Source organism: Metopolophium dirhodum, chromosome 7, assembly GCF_019925205.1.
Source record: "Metopolophium dirhodum isolate CAU chromosome 7, ASM1992520v1, whole genome shotgun sequence".
Lineage (NCBI taxonomy): Eukaryota > Metazoa > Arthropoda > Insecta > Hemiptera > Aphididae > Metopolophium > Metopolophium dirhodum.
Window position 1 is genome coordinate 14,767,774 of NC_083566.1, and position 19,566 is coordinate 14,787,339.

Genomic DNA, 19,566 nt, shown 5'->3' on the forward strand with positions numbered 1-19,566 from the left:
CATGTAACGACAATTATTTGTTTTTGAATTATAACAAAATAACAAAATTGCTACATGATAAATCAAGCGATTATCCAATGACCCAATGTTGTAAAAATATGAACTTTAAACGCTCATAAAAATTTAATTTGACTTTCCGCCTTCCGTTAGAGATTATTTTGTTGATGAAGGTAGACAAACTTATAAGAAATCTAGTATTAAATTTCAAATCTTAGATTTAAAAAGAAAATTTTTTATGAATTTTTAACTCAAAATAATTTGCACATTTTCGTGATTTTTACCTGTTTTTGTCAACGTTTGAACTTTAAATGCTTATAAAAATTGTTTAATTAGGTACTTGAATAATTTTCAACGCCATACAAAAAATTTAAATGCATATTTTACATATATATTTTTTAAATTTTTCTTTAAATTGGTAAAATTTTTTTATTTTTTTTGACCCTAGTTATGAGTATTATCCATGGCTACCTACATATGAAAAACCAAAATCTGTTTTATCAGTAATTATTTTATAGATTATTTTAACTGTTTTTTATAAAATATATAGTATATAATATACAGAAACTATTTACATACCTACAACGTGCAGTTTCTACAGAATAATGTAATGTAAGTAAATAAAAGATGTCCATAAACATTTTGTCTGTAGGTATATATATCCTCGGAACCGCTTTCACATTAACTAACTATGTATATTATAACTATATGGGAATACAGCCTCATCATCGTCTGTAATATTATATGTATACAATCAACGCTGCGGTAACAAGTAACAACTGAGTGTTCGCGACTTATAAATTAAACATGACGAAAACGTCTTAATTTTCAATTATTTTTTATGAGATTTTTATTTAAATTGAGCACTTATTTATAATCACCTTTCAATATATCAAAATATATATGGTTGTGACGATCGCATCATATTTTCGGATACATATAATATTATATTATACAGGCAACAGGCTGCAGTTGTATAACATATAGTGATAGTAATAATAAATTATTTTTTTTTCTATGGGGCAACTGTTGTGAACTGCAATAGCATTTTCCATATTATGTTAAATGTGAATTCATTATGTTATATTAGACTTAATGAGTTAATACCAATTACAAGTTCAACGTTTTATACACCCTTACACCTGCAAGTACCGACTACTATATAAATATAATTCATTAATACAACTTAAATATAAATTTAAATCTAAAATAAATTTACGAGTGTCGTAAGTATAAAATCATTACACTGCCGAATGAACTTCGCTCACGACTGCAATGGTTTTGCTACAATGCTACAACTAAATACGCGTACCCGTATACACGTGACACTACTCATCAATTTTACAATATTTAGTAATACTAATACACTAAATAAGCATAAGCGCAATTTGGGGGGATGCTAAGCACCCCCAAATTTTTGATAGCCAGATCAAATTTTTATTGACTATAATATTATGTTACATGTATTTGGATACATTTATTTCTATGACCTTATCACTTTCATAATAATAATAATACATAGAACATAGGTACTTATCAGAATAATAATATAGATTAAAGTGTATTATGTTATAGGACTATAGGTAATAAATAATAATTTATATTAAGATTAATGCGAAGGTGTATACAATTGTATGAAAAGAGGGGGTGTATCACTTTAGTTGACATAAATCTAGCACCCCCATAAAATTAACCCAAATTGTGTCTATGTAAATAAGTAATAAATATTACAGATATTACATTCTAGAATTTTAGTTATTACCGAACACATATAAAAGTTTTTACAAGATACAATGGAAAAAACCTATGTATATACCTACTTATAAGTACATAAGTATATGATTACGTAGGTAAATAAGATGGCTTGAATGCCTTTGACATTATATAAACAACGGCTAATTTATTAGAGTTATTGTTTAGACTTTAGAGTGTTGTTACGTTAATTTATTTAGTCATATACTATCATATCCAGTAAAATGAAGTATTTAAGTGGTTATTCATTTTTACGTTCAGTATAATTTTGAATTTTCAGTTACATCAATAGTCTATATACATCATGTAATCATACTATTCAATTTTTTTATAAAACCATTTATATTGTTGGTGACTGGTCTAGTATAAAGTATATAGGAGGTATACCTTATACCTATTTATTATAGGTAATATATTATATTATTGTATCCATACATATAGGAACGCGGAGAAACGTTGCGAAATAAAACTAATTTCTGCGGTACTCAATCAAGACATGTAAATTATATCAATTGCCAATTTTTTTTTTATTCATCCGTCTCCTCTATAGTACATATTTGAAATTTTTATATGGACTGAAAACTTTCCATTATTAATGATTATTTTAATACATTAATTCACATCGGACGTCATCACGGACCACGGACCGTGCTGGTGCACGATGATAATAATATATTATATTATATATATTATGTACGTAGAAGCAGCCCCTGAGCCTCAAAAGGACTCACACATCGCCGTTGTCTGATTCCATTATAATATACTTATTATATTATATGTTATTATTTATAGCCGAAAAAAACATAATATTATTTCACGGTGGAGCGTGGACTATATTATGTCTATTATATACAAATATTAACATATTATAATTTTAAGGAGCATAATATAAAGCAAGTTGTGATGAAATCTATAATTACTATTTTGGATAGGCACATACAGATGCAACCAGTCCCTAAAATTGTGTGTACTACGACACACTTTGTGTAGTACGAAAAGTGCAGTGTGTAGTACGAAATTTAAAAGTGTGTTATTCTAATTAGGTAAACCTTTATAATAATATTATGTATAATTTTATATCTTCACATTTTTTAAATATTTTAATGGTTTTTGGCCAAACCACATTTTGATTATTATCTACATTCTACACAGACACACAGTAAACAATATGTTGTGTTGTTACGTCTCATACTCTTATTATAGCTATTATAATAAACTATTCATTGTTATTGAGAGTAGCTACTTTTATTATTATCAGCTTAGTAGTGAATTTAGATTTGACCGATTTAGGACTATGTGTGTAGTACAAAAATTTGAATATTTTAGGGACTGAATGCAAATTTAGTAGACAAACTGAGGTCTCTGGAGTGTGGACTAAAGAAAGAATCAAGTGAAAAATTCACACCTAATACTAACATAACCTACTAACCTACGTACCTAATACAGTAAACCTATACGACTATACATTGGAATACTGCACAACAATAATGATATATATACTAATAAAAAGTATGTATAAAAAAGGTGGATAAGTGGATGTCGCTCTGCTGTACAGTAGGTTACAAGTGGGTCACTGTAATGGATGGTGTTAAATTTGAATTCAATGATATAATATCATTGTATAAGAAAAACGATTCTGAGCGAAAACGGTCAGTCAGCCTATGATTTTACCAAGTATATTTGATGATATTATTGTGATTAAAGTAATTTATATATAACCTATTTACTCGGAGCCTTGTTTTAAATTTTCAATCTTTAGCCATAAAAGTTAAACATTTTATACATTTTTAACCACAAAATAATTAATAAATTATAAATTTGATAAATGTTGTCAAAATTTGAACTTTAAATGCTTATAAAAAAAATTGTGCCTATGTATTTTTAATATTTTTCAACTGCTATTAGAACGATATATCAGGAGCCTTATATCAAATTTTCACGCTTTTTTACCCAACAAATAAAAATTTATTGATATTTATAGAAAAAAAAACTAAAAAAATTGAAAACTGACAATGTCCGTAAACAGCTCAAAAAGAGTCAAAATATTTTCAACATTTTATGGTGTATAGAAAATGCTAATATAAACATTCAGTGAAATTTTCAAATATCTACAGTCATTCGTTTTTTAATTACAATAAAATAAGAAAATTGTTACATGAGAAATCGAGTAAATATCAAATGTTGTATAAATATAAATTTCAGACGCTCATAAAAATTTAATTTAAGTTTCTTCTAGACATTTTTTTTTTGATAAAGGTAGACAAACTTATGAGTAATCTTATATTACATTTTAAAATCTTAGATTTAAAAAGAAAATTTTTTATGAATTTCTAACTCAAAATAATTTGCAAATTTTCGTGATTTTTCCGTATTTTTTCAAGATTTGAACTTTAAACGTGTATAAAAAAAAACTGTGACTAAGGATTTTTAATTTTTTTCATCTGCCTTTGAAACAATAACCTAGGAGCCTTCTATTAAATTTTCAAGCTTTTTTACCCAACAAATAAAATTTTATTGATATTTATAGAAAAAAAATTTAAAAAAACTGAAAACTGACAATGTCCGTAAACAGTTCAAAAAAAGTCAAATTATTTTCAAAATTGTATTGTGTATAGAAAATGCAAATATAAACAACCAGTGAAAATTTCATGCATCTACGGTCATTTGTTTTAGAGTTACACCAATAACCAAAATCGATTTTGTTAAAAATCGATTTTGCGTAAAAATTCCCGTTTTTCCTTAATTTTTCTTTTGTTTTTCACATCGCTTTTGAAAACTACTGGGAAATTAAAATTTTGACCTCCCCAATGCACCAACGATATTCACTTTCCCATCGAACAAGATACTGAAGTCGAAAATCGAAGCATTATTTCGACTACTTATCGTGTACACAGACACAAAAATAAAAAATAAAAAAAAAAATAAAAAAAAAAACACACATCATTGTAAAATCAATTCATTCATCGTTTCACTCAGAATCTAAAAATAAAAATTAAAACCATACCTTAGTGGAACAACAGATGTCGCATGCGCGATAGTGACAACAATGCAATAAAATCTAGTACCCTAGGTACCTATTATTTGTTTGTCGTCCGTAATTTTAGCTTCTTAGTAATACAAATATAAAGATAAAAATCCCACAGCATGCGTGACACCATCATAATATTATTATACACATTATTATATTTGCACACCACCACCATGTGGCATGTACACGCCGGTGGTCTGTTTACGAAGATCATCGTTAGGTAATGTGATGATGATCAATGATTCATTACACAGTTTATGAGAAATACTTCAGCTATAACGTATACGTAAATGTATACGTTGCGCACTGGGATCGAAATGTAGGTAGGTTTATAGTTTATACCCAATAATAATATAATATAATAGTCGGATATCTATAATAATGTGTGGTGTCCATTTGTAATGTCGAATGTGGAGCTTTTTTTTCTCTGCCATCATACTCGTCTCGATTATTTTATACTCTCCATGTTATATTGTATCATGTTTATATATATTATATTTATATATACGATGTCGGGATGCGTGTATCGTAGACGAGGTCTGTCATCGCCGGGAGAGGAGAGAAAAGAGTTTAAAAAAAATAATAAAAATAGTGTAGGTACACCGCGCCAGTCGACAGGCCGGCGAGCGCGGCGGTGTCGGCGTACGCCACTTGAATTCTTAATATTATTAGCTAGCTATATATGTTATATGCGAGCGCATAATATGATATCATATGCGGCAATATGTATTATCTATATATACGTATAGATATCGTACATACCGGCGGAACAGTAGTTGTCGTGGAATTTCGATTTTTTTTTCCACCCGACCGAAATCAATTAATCTCGTTTGTTTTCCGAGTATACGTAATGCTGTTGCTTCTGCTGCTACTTTATACGTCGTATAAATAATTGATAGCGGACCATTTGTCCCCTCTTTTTTCGTCCCAACTCACTGCGTCGTCCATATAGCCGACCGCGACGATGCGTACAGTATAAATGTATAAATGTATAATAATATATAATATTATGCGACCGGTTCGCATCAGGACCTATATATATATATGTATTGTATATACGCGCATAATATCACGGCAGCCTTTAAGGAGGTCCTTACCGTGTGCGGGAACGACTTCGACGAGAAACTTCAAACTACGTATATATCCATTATAGGAGCATGAGACTTATAAAAACCCGTATATGAGGAATAGAATTACAATACAATGGGGCACATATTATTATTATTAAATTGTATACCCATGTGCACGGCGACGGGGAGGAGGACCGGTTTCGATTTCTCGACGGGAAAACGCGAGGCTCCGACGAGCGTGTGTCGATCATTCGACTGAGTCGGCTGTCCCGCGTAGAACGGGCACGCACGTCCGTCGTTCGTCCGTCGCCGCCGCCGCCACCGCAAGTCTCGCGTGACATCGCGGATCCTTTTTATGTAACGAGCAACAACAATGGCAGCTCGGCGGTTGACGGTCAAATAATATTAATACGAACGTGCCGAGAGCTTATATAATAAGTTATAAACAATAAACTTATAACGTACACGAGCATTATACATTTATACTAGACATTTTATTTTATTTATACCTAGATAATAAAAGAATTGATAGGGCATGTATATACTCTGTACAGAATGCAAGTGAGGCTGTGATCTGTGATTAGAATGGTGTCCAACTGAGGCGCATTATCATTCTAACTACAGTCTACAATGGTTATACTATGCAACCTCTCCATTATAACCATTAACCCCCTTCCTAATTTTAAATTTCTTTACTATTTAATATTCATGATTTCGTTAAATTCTATATTGTTACTTGTTAGAGGTGACATGTGAGAAAACTCACCCGACCCTTGGCTACAAATTGCAATTCAGATTTTTGGGCTCCGTGAGTGGAAACAAAGTATATTACAATAATTGGGCGTGTACCAGTTGCATGCCCTCAATAGTACCTTTTTTTATACCGATTCCCCCTCGAACTGCCTAGAGGACATAGGTGCAAATAGGGGGGGGGGGCTTTAGCCCCCCTTAGAGTTTCTATAGTCCCCCAAAAAACTAATGATTTCACTACTCTAATTTAAAAGCATCATAAGAGTTTAAGTATAGACCTGAGCTCCAGCCCCCCCGCAAATTTCAAACTCTATTTACGCCGCTGCTAGAGGAAAATGCACCAATTTGGGGCCATGGACCAATAAATTGCTCCTAAAACAAAGTTTTGGTTTAGAGTCAGTGTACCAATTGCGTTTCTTATATTTTACTGTCAATACTCAATATATTATTTGTGCTTCTATTCAAATTTGCCTAACTTCAGATATGAAAATATTGTCATTCGATCTGATTCCATCAACATCAACATAAACAATCTACACATTAAAATGCTTAAAAATTGAAAACTTATTTATATTGATCAATTGATTACTGGTTGAAGTGACTGGGAATTTAAGGTAATTTTATGAATTAAACATTTTTAAAATCAGTGTGTTATTAATTATTATTATTGTAAAAAAGTTTAAATATGAATTATAATTTAACTGGTATAACTTTAATTTTAAATAATTGACGATCAAAAAGTAACTTATTAAATGTGAAGAAAAAAATTATGTATTTATTTATATTATAATATTATGTATTATTATGTATTAATACTAGCAAAAAAATCGGTTAGTATACTCATTTATTATATCATTATTACTAACTAATACGTTTTCCTTAGGTATTATAAAAAGTTTAGAACGAAATAATAAATTGGTACGTCGACCCTATGTTTAGAGCGCAATATTGGTATATGAAAACAACTGAAAAGGTCATTTTAAGTGCAATTGGTAAACTGCCTAGCCCACAACCAAATATACTAAATGTGCAGTTATTGCCCTCACATATTATATACACAATTGCAATACCAACCCATAAAAATATTATTTTTTTTTAATTACGTTATATGTAGCTTATAACTACAAACAGTATATTTATTCTTTGAAGACATGCATTTGTTTTATATGTGTTATATATTTTTTACATATACTATTACTTATTACCTTTTTATTTTACGACTAATGTAATCAAATATATAGATAATATGTGAGGGAAAATGATATATTTTTTAAATACCGAAAACTGCCGCTGAGGGAGACTGGTCAACACCCATTTACCAGTCCCGATCAGGATATAAGATATAAATTTAAAACTTTAAATTATTTCTCTAGTTGTATTTTTTAATGCACGACATTCTTCAAGGTCGGATTGTTGACCAAAAAGGGATGGAGATGCTGTGATGGTACAGGCCATTGGGTACTTATGTCTTATAGGGTTGTATTAGTATTCGTATTTATAGTAAAAAAGACGCCAGCAAAATAAACACAAAAACCATTTTTAATATTTCACACGTCGACCCCATGAAATATTATGTTGAATTTGATATGCCAAACGAAACAAATCTTGGGAATATCAATGGACAATGATATAATGTGTTTGAGTATATAATATAGTATCTACTAGTATAATATTATTAATATACATACATCATATGTATACGATACAATATTATTATTATGTGCGCGTCGTGCGTGGTTTAGGTAGTCACTTGTGTAAGCCACTAACTCGTAAGACACCATCGTCCGCTCACCCGTCTTATAAACTGATCGTAACTATCATAATATTCTATATTTCTATAGCTGGCGGTATTATAGGTGCGTATTACCTATAAACCTATAAATAATATATATACATATTATATATTATTTTCTATATAGAACGACAGCGAGGCGATGACGACGGTCGTGACCCGTTTCGGTAGAATCGTATATAGGTACTTTATACATACCATAAATGCGTTTTGGATATTTCAGCTACTCAATTTCCCGATAATGAGTGTATATAGTGGTGTGTTTAAAAAAAAAAAATAAAACACGAATATATTATATTAATATAATAGTATATACACGAAATAACACCTTCCCACGCGCCAAATCGTTTATACATGTAGGTACCCTATTCAGACGTAATAATAATATAATAATACAAATGTGCAGACCACAGGGCCCCTCAGGGAATTAGTGCACAAGCGTCGTGGCAATCGACAATATTTTCACGTTTATGTATTATAATACATAGCGTATAATATTATTATAATGTCCGACGACGAGAGCCCACCGAGTTCGTTTTAATAATACATTTTTTATCTGCAGGATACGCGGTTTGTCGTGGGTGGTTGATTTAATTTTAATATCGTTCGACGACGACTGCCACACGAATGCCGCGCCGTCCGCACCTACACCTAATTGTTTCATTTTTTTGGTTATAAATGCGCGGGCTGGATCTGGTTACATATATTACGAGTTACGACAGTTAAAATATATATTATAATAATTTATAAATGTAAGGAATCAAAAATGCGCATATTGTACTGTCGGAACCCGGAGCCCAGAGCCCGGAGGACGTCTGCTATGTGTCATTTTGGGCTCGAAATAACAATAATATAATATCGCGACATCGTGGCTTAGTGGTCCACGGCCTGACATCAATTTTCCATGCTGGTTTGAATGATTTCACAGTATCTATTCAATATTTTAAATTTGAATGCAACAGGCTGTGCATAAATGTGTATAATAATTGATGTATATTTCACATAATCACGTGCATAATGCATATTGCATATTGTATATAATTATAATTTATGACCATTGATTATAATTAGTATAGTATTTATAATCAATGTTATAAGTTATAACAGAAAGTTGTCTTTCTTGTATTAGTTATTTCATTGGTGAATTATGATCACAAAGCGCCGATTTTTATATTATTTTATGACAAATATAATTTTTACTCTGTTATAATAACCTATCTATGTATATTGTATGCATACCTATTACCTACTATATTATTTTAAATTGTATTAGTCCTTCGATAATATTTCATTAATGTTTATTACAAACTATTAAACGGCAATGCTATTATATTAGCTAGAACCTACCAGATACCTATAGTACCTATACTTATTTTTTATACACATCTCAGAATGAAATAATTGGATATTTCTTTGATAGTTTAATACTTACCTACCTACGTATATCAGGTCGATTACGAGAGATCAAATTACGTCCATGATGGATTTGATAATAATTTATGTTACATTTTGAAACATGTAAAATAGATCAAAATGAAAATATTTTCAACTTGTATATTGATTAAAAATTAATTATAATTCATGATTAGTATTATCGTTATTTGTTACGTATATTAAAGATACAGATAATATATATATATAGGTATATTACATAATATTAATATTTAATATGAATAAAACATACGTTATAGCATATTATAGTAATATTATAATTCCTAATTTATAAAGAATAATTATGGGACCTACACAATCATCTTATTGGGATCAAAAAAGTACGATCGATTAAACGGCAATATTATTATACAACAGATTTCACAAAAAACTCCACTATAGGTACCATGAGAAGTCTACTCATTGAAAATCTCGCCTCTATAACTCACCCGGGAGGAGATTAGATACACCGGAACTGGTCCAGAAATCTTCTTTTGTAAAACTTCTTTAAGTTAGGTGTCTCACCATGAGACTTCCTATTCATGAATTTAAAAAATTGTTAACTTCTAATATGTTTTCTAATATTGTTTAATTGTTGTACTTTAGACAGTATTAGAATTTAGAGTAGGTATCTATATCATATATTTTATAAGTTCTCAGTACGATTAATAAAGAAAATTATGTGTATAGTTTATTATACACGTGTATTGCATAAAATAATTATAGCGCTGAGTATAAAAAAAAATAGTAAAAGTAATAATAAAGATAACCTACCTACTTAGGTATAATAATGATTATGTAACATTTTAAAGATGTTTCATTGGGTTTACGTAAAGTGGCTATATATGTAGCTAAGTGACTCTGTTAATAATATTGTTACATTATTTGTATTATAATTTATAAGTTATGCTATATATTTTATAGAGAGTCGGAAGTCGAAACCCGATACCCTATAAATTATTTTAATGTGTGAGTTAAATAACGTTTTGGTAGGAAAACTTTGTATTTTATTCGGCAATTATTAAAGTGTTAATATTAATATTTTCGTCAATTTGTATTATAAGATTATTATTATTTTATACATTGTTATTTTCTTTACTGTGCATGATATTTATATTTATGATATATTCACAGATGCCTTATATTGAACTGATGTTTAAACCAGCCGATTATAATAACCACTGTAAGCACAACTACTCACAAGGTACCTGGTACAGTGATGTATTCGGTTACTTATTGGATTTTAGTATAAGTAAATCGTAAATGTTGTTTATATCATGCACGAAACCATTATTAACAGTCGTAACTCGTATTAATTGCACAGCTCAACTACGGTATTGGCAATCTGTCACATTATCATCTATATTCTAAATAAGTAAATGTAATAATACTAATAAAAATACAGACAGTTGTAGTAGAATAAAATGGCATAACATACCATGTTTTTGTTGTTTTGTTAATTATTATTAGGTATTTCGTAAAATCTACCAATATTGAGTAACACGCTCAATATTTACAAAAGAAGGAGTTAAAAAACAAAAGATATTTATTTTTATTTTTTTTTTTAAATTGACCCGTGGCAACTTAGGCCATTTAGCGGTTTTTACTGTGGGGGAGTTTTTACTGTAAGTTTAAACACGTGTGTTTTTCGTTTTGGCAGATTTTTTAGTGGGCACCCGTAGGTATTTGCTATGCCCGAAGTAAAATGCCGCCCGCGGCCGGCATTGAACCGGCGCCGGTTTGCGTCGCAACCAACGCCTTAATCCGCTCGGCCACTCCGTCCCCCAATAGATCTATTATATTAAATACTAGATAGATCTCTTAGCCCCGACATGATGGTCAATGGTCATGCATATATACCATCGAGTAACATATAGACGTATCTTTGTATAATATATGTTATTGTCTAATACAAATTATATAATATTATGTATTAATAATATACGTGATCTGTCGTATACATTAATACATACTCCAAAGTCAGAGGTGACCGGGTCTCAAATATTTTACGCGATTTCATTTAATCTCAAACACAACATTTTAATTATACTACATATATTATATGCATTAATGATGCGCATGCACATTGTAATATAACATATTCTATTGTTCTATACTGGAATACAACCGCTTCAGTAAATACCTACACACATGTGTATTTTAATAATTTCATTAATTCATTTAGTTATTTAGGTACCCACCTTTAATACTTTACATGCGAGCATCTACCCACATTTTCCGGGACCTTCCTATCTCGCGTGCAACAGTACACATTGTAACTGACTGGTAACACGAATTTTTACATATCATTTAATATTATTATAATAATCGTTTTCGTAAACGAAATCTCTCCAAAATCAAATTCCTTTTGCCTATGTGTTATTATATAGTTAACATCTTTCAAAATAACATTTATTATGTGTTGACCGTTGTCATCACACCTTGTCGTCCGTCGACTTGGGCGTAGATACCTCATACCTATAGTCTACACCACCCATAACCCATTCAAATCATTTCCTGTTTCTATCTTACTGTGGCCCTTGTATAGGCGGCCATCGCGTTGGGACACTTCTACAGAACAGACAATATACATTATACACGAAGGTATCTACTTACTTATATATTTATGTATTTAGGTTCTTATACAAAATAATTTATATGTATTAGGTAGATAATATTATACTGTATACAAGTGGCGCGCGGTGCAACGACAAAATCGGGTTCTTCGCAGATCTTTATAGAACTTTCCCTTCGTATAACTATGAACATTTTTTTTTATTTCTATCGCAAGTTATACCTCCTAATTTATTCCATATAGCTATTTTTGAGCTGCACGATGATATCGTCACGAAAGCGTTTCTTTTACGAAACGAATACAGTATACACACTACCCTATAGAATTTCATTCGCGTAGTTATAATAGAATGTCCGCATTAGCCAGTCGTTTGCGTACATGTGTGTGTAATTGATATTTGGCACCTATGCTTCCCGTAAAAATCAGAACTATTACCAGTTACCACTATTCTTTCCGTAGTCCGTATGTACCTAACCGTTCTAACCCATATTATATTTGTTTGTACATTATACTATAATATAATATGGTATAGTATTTATACGAACATGTTGTTATATAGTCAGCTGTCGGCGTGCGATTATATCGACACCGTCGTCTTCGCCGCCTCACACGAACGCCACCTCCGCACACGGTATTCAAATTATTGACTTGCGCGCGCGCACACCCACCCACCCACACACTCACATACAAACAATATATATATATATATATTGGATCATTTTAGCGTCCGGTGAGGGTTATGCGCGCCCATGACGGTACACGGTACACGAGCCACGCAATTCCATTACGAGGCACACGTAGACGGTAGACCCCGATTTTAACGACGACGACTTAAACGCATGCACATCCGGAGAGAGGCTTTACACAATGACAATAATGATAAATAAATAAAAATAATAATTATTATTATTATTCTTAACCTGTTCATCATTGCGTTTCAATTTCAAAACAGTCGACGATGGTTATGTAATAGGGTCATTTTTAAACCAACCGATAAGTCATCGGCGAGTATCTGCAGCATGGGACAAAATTAAAAATAACAAAACACCCAAATGCAACACGGTGTTGTTTACCCACACTCACACATACACACACGCGCGTAAAATATACGTACACTGTAGCCACAATATGTATTACGTGTGTGTATACATGTTATAATATAATAATAGATACCTACTATATATATATATATACACAGAGACACACGACAATACCATTACGAATTCATCATCGACTATTCAACTGTTCGACGGTAAAGTATATTATGTATATTATAATAGGTATACATATATAAGAAACACTCGTATTGTGCGTAGAGTGAAAAAAAATTACAACGGCACAAAAATATCATATAGGTACCTATAAACGTATACGTCTAAAAATTTTGTTGTATTTTTTCGCGGTGGGCGTATTGTGTGAGTGTATAATATAAAGTGCGTAATATTGGCCAACTCTCGCCATTACATACAACATACCATAATACATATATAAATTATTATTATTATTAATATGGTAGGCATGAGTTTTATTATTATTCGTTTTAAATATGCGCGCGCGAGAGTTTCTCCCGTGGCCCTAACCTGTACGAAGTGCGTGGGCCGTATAACCTGAATGGCGAGCCCACTACTCATAGGTACAGTGTACACAATACACACACACACACACACACACACACACACACACACACACACATCCTTGGTCCGTATAACACAAAAAACCTTCGTTCAAGTTTTTTTTTCATCATCTCCAGCTCTGTCTCTTGTAGAGTTGTAGAGCGCCGCACAATCGCGCCTCCGCTTAACGGTATACCTATAATGTATATACGTACGCCGCGTCTGTCACTCATCCGATAGAGGAGCGTCGTGTTTTTCCATCGCTATGTATTCCTATACATAAAATATATTACATATATACAATAGTACAATACACACACACGCACACATGGAGCATATACTATATTATATAGGTATAATTAATTGAGTCCGGCGGCTGCATCCCGCTACTGTGTGGTCGACCGATGCTGCAGTTTCTGCGATTGACGTACATGTCTTTACATATATTATGCATAGGTATTATTCAATTGTTTTTAATATCTATTATGTATTTATGTGTATGTATGTAATTATATATATATTATATATTTATAGATAAGTAGATAGTAGTCCCAATACATATTAATATAATATTATTAATATTATACTAGAGTTTTTATACAAACATTAGTCGACACGATAACGGCGTGCGACGGAATTTCTATATTATAATTTCCATAGTATTATACAAGTATAATATATTATATTATTATGTATTATATTACACTACTATCCTACCTATAGGCTATAACACGATGACTTTTTGAAAAAGCGCCGCAAATTTAGGTGTAAATTTCTATTGTTTCGATATTTTGTGACTGAATTATAGGTATAGTTTATGAATGAGGCATCCATGGGTTGTGCATACACCAGGTTTGAATTTAAAACTATTATATACCTGGTTAGTTTCAATACGCTCTCTTAATATAGTTAATATAATCATTGATTTTATATTATATAAATTATAAATATATAATTGAAAATACAGCCTGGAAAATACCTTTTGGACAGTACTATCAAATAATAGGCAATAGCCACCTATGTCATATGGAAATTGCTGCGTGTAACTATCTAAAGATTTATTATCTCTATCAGAATTAATAATGATAAAAAAAAGGTTCCAATATATTATGCTACAATCGCAACAGACTCTCGTCTAAATGTCGCATGGACCGGGTGGGTTGGAGGAGAAACTCGGGAGGTTCGTCCTACGGACTGTAAAGCGAAAACGTGAAGGCGTGTAATTTATTTGACATGCGTTCAGCAAACATTATATTACAGCCGAGTATAAATGCATGGGTATACGAGGTATTCAGTTATGTATGTGGTATTAAATTTAAATTGTAGATAGATGTATTATAAAAGTAAACCTACGTTAATGATAAAAAAAAGTTATCTCATGTGGAAATCGAAATTGACCGATGCGCCACGTTTTTTATTTAATCGTATTTGTCTAACTGTCTACGACAAATTTTTCTTTCTTTTTTTTTTTTATTAATTAACCCGCGGCAACTTAGGCCATTGGGTGGTTGTTTAAACTGTGGGGGAGGGTACTGTAGGTTTTGATAAACACGTGTGTTTTTTGGGTTTGGCAGAATTTCAATTTGGCGGCAGTATTTTTCTACCATGCCCGGGACAAATCTTTGAACTCGAATACCTATATTTAATATATTATTGTGCCCAAAATGTCCGTATAAATAGTATATATTTATATATTATATAAAAACTACACGTTGAAAATAATCATCATCTGTGATTATCAATGCTAAAAAAAGAGGGGACGAACGTATAAACAATAAACATAATATACATAATATTACCATCAGGGGCGGAGTGGGAACAAAATTAAAGCCATTTATAATCAACGATATTACTTTATTTTATCGATTATTCCATAAGCGATTCCGCGCCGTGCGTGGCGTGTAATCCTTAGTCTCTAAAAAAACCGCCAACAATCACTCGGTACCTATTGGCTATTACTGTCAAAACTATATTATGTATACACGTTCCACATTTTCGTTATTTTCATGAGCTATCGTTCAAATCTTTTTATTATAACCTATGAAAAGTATTCATTTTTGGACGACGACTACAATGCAGTGGTGCAACTAGGGAGAGCTAGGGAGCTTAGCCCCCCTGACTACGATTTAGCCCCCCAAAAATATCCCTTATTAATTTTGATATAAGCCCTCTCTATGGGTTACTTTTAATAAATAATTTTGTTATAGTTGGGCTTTAGCCCTCCCAGAATTTTAACCCTAGTTTCGCCTATAATATTTTAGTATTTATAGTTTTCTGGTTATTATACCATAGGTATTATATTATTATATAAATATGTTGGTAAATATATATTTTGGTACTTACGTGATTATCGGAGATCACGTGAACCGTACAGGCAAATCGTAATAAACTTTCGGCGTAACGGCGACAAGAATTATAGTAGATCCCATTTCGCGTGATTGTACACAGTTTTATCAATCGGTAGGTATATTAATAGTCACTTGTAAAATGAATCACAGCGTGCGCGCGATGTTTTTTTTTTGTGAAGAAGAAATAATTGTATCTACCGCGAGGGTAAAGGTGCCTCAATACCGCACGCGACCAACGACCGTACAGAACTGACTGCGGCCGCCGTTTTTTAGCACACACGCGGTGGCGGCGCGCAACGGATAAAAAAATATAATAATATACAATATACATACAATAATATTATGGATATAATATACACACGCGTATCGGGTGGGGCCTCTTCTCACCGCCACCGCCGACGGACCGGTCAACCTACGGGGACAAACGAGGCTATATCGAGCTCCGCACATTGTATGGATAATGAACGAGATACACACACACACACACACACACACACACACAATATGTAATATAACAAACTGTATTTTTTTTTACGTTTTTATATAATATATAATATGTGTAGGTACTTGTGTGCGGAATACTACGTTTACTCCTGCAGCAGCAGACATCGAATTCAATAAATAATTCATTTTTCCAATATTTTGCCGTCGTCGATGGTATAATATTATTTGTAAGGTTTTTTTTCACTGTTCAAGTGACCGACCTCCCCCGAGCGAAATCTACCATCTACGGGTCCCATTAATGGTTCATTATAAATTAATGATAATTAAAGGAAACCGTCGGAATGTTCACGAGACACGAACGTTATACATATACTATTCATATTCAACATACACCTACATTAATATTAGGTATAGGTTATAATATATAATAATTAATAATAATAACAATAATAATTTTTATTTCGGAAAAAAAACTCTGCATGATAACATTTGACATAGGTAGGTACAATATAACTATGGAAACACCAAACACCCAATTTTAAATTATATATTTTGAATTTTTATTTTCTTTAAGTGTTTACTTTTTTTTTATTGATCATCAAGGCCGGCAACTATATGGCCATTAGCTGTTTGTTTGTTTGTAAGGGAGGTTACTGTAGGTTGGTAAACACGCGTGTTTTGGGTTTAGACAGAATTTCAAATTGAGCACCCGTAGGTTTCTGCCATGCCCGGTTGGGCGATGACAGCCTCTCTAGCTAGACTGCAGTTGCCTGCCCAGAGACAAAAAGCCGTCCGACATCCGTGGTCGATATTCGAACCGGCGATGGTACGAATCGGAATCGATGCCGTAGTCCGCTCGGCCACTCCGTCAGCCATAAGTGTTTACTATTTAAACATAATCTGAACATTTAATTTACTAATATTATCAAAATTGTAAATAATCAAAATTATCAAAATGTTTAACAATGTAAATAGCTATAAATAGCTCAACAAAGTCAAAATATTTTTAAAGTATCATCTCAAGTATCTTAGGTTATTCGTTATTGAATAATGAATTACAATAAAATAATAAAAGCGTTCCATTAGAAATCCAATAAACGTTTGCCTATATAAATAGCTCAAAAAGTATTTTTAATCTGCTCTCCGGTTTCGGAGATCCATCTCACCAAATGAAAATGAAAATTAAATTCAATTCAAATTAAATTTTTATGAGCGTTTGAAATTCATATTTTTACAACATTTGATATTTACTCGATTTCTCATGTAACAATTTTCTTATTTTATTGTAATTAAAAAACGAATGACTGTAGATACTTGAAAATTTCACTGAATGTTTATATTAGCATTTTCTATACACCATAAAATGTTGAAAATATTTTGACTCTTTTTGAGCTGTTTACGGACATTGTCAGTTTCCAATTTTTTTAGTTTTTTTTTCTATAAATATCAATAAATTTTTTTTTGTTGGGTAAAAAAGCGTGAAAATTTAATATAAGGCTCCTTATATATCGTTCTAATTGCAGTTGAAAAATATTAAAAATACATAGGCACAATTTTTTTTTATAAGCATTTAAAGTTCAAATTTTGACAACATTTATCAAATTTATAATTTATTAATTATTTTGTGGTTAAAAATTTATACTTTTATGGCTAAGGATTGAAAATTTAAAACAATGCTCTACGTAAATAGGTTATATATAAATTACTTTATTCCCAATAATATCATCAAATATACTTGGTAAAATCATAGGCTGACTGACCGTTTTCGCTCAGAATCGTTTTTCTTATACAATGATATTATATCATTGAATTCAAATTTAACATCATCCATTACAGTGACCCACTTGTAACCTACTGTACAGCAGAGTGACATCCACTTATCCACCTTTTTTTATTTGAAGCTTAAAATGTTGACACAATTAGATACATGTACCCAAATTCATGGGTACTTGAAACTTTTAATCTATTTTATACACACAATGCATTTTTCAAAGGCAATGTTTTTATAAAAACGAAATAAACCTACCGTATGACTATAATAGTAAAATAGCGGTGAAACCCGATTGAGCACGGTCCATATTTTTAACAACCCGATTGAGCACAGTCAAATAAATTCAAAGTTGCCAATTTTTCTTTCCGACTACAACCAGGCTACACGCGTCTTTTGAAATACTCGTATACATAAAGCCGGTGGGAATATTCGTCAATTTATGTGCTTTACAAGTTGTATGGGAGGTATTTAACCGTATAGAGCATGGCAATTATTTTCATTTGTGGTTTTTACATACATTTTTATATAACGTAATTATATTAAAAATTACTTCTATAAATTAACTTTTAGACTAATATGCAGGGTTGGGATTTTATAGCACTTAAAATTGCATAAATATGCGCTATAATATTACCTTGAGTAACGCTAAATATATTGTGCTAAAAATATGCAAAAAAATAAGGAAATTTACTAATTAATAATTTTTTAATCACTTACGAAAAATTATAGGTAGTTACTTGAGATTTAAAATAATTTATAGTCACTCTGATCAGAATCCAAATGAATTAACTATACAATGCATTCGACGGTCGTTCGTTTATAATCGGCGATTAATAACCGCAGTAGAAATCGACAAAAAAAACCCAATTAAATCAGCGATAACAAAAATTAGAACCAAATACTGAAATACCTAATACGAAATAATCGTAATAATTCGATTGGAAAAAATCTAAACACTTTTAGTAAAATTTAATTTCATAAAATATGGCCGATTT

The 19,566-nt window shown here is 31.4% G+C and overlaps 1 protein-coding gene across 1 annotated transcript in view; it reads right to left on the reverse strand.

Moving 5' to 3' along the window:
- LOC132948731 (uncharacterized) overlaps window positions 1-16,630 on the reverse strand; it is a 35,405-nt gene extending 18,775 nt beyond the window's left edge. The window contains exon 1 of the mRNA XM_061019356.1: window positions 16,352-16,630. The gene's annotated coding sequence lies outside the window, so the exon portion shown is untranslated. The remainder of the gene's footprint in view (window positions 1-16,351) is intronic.
- Window positions 16,631-19,566: the final 2,936 nt, after the last annotated feature.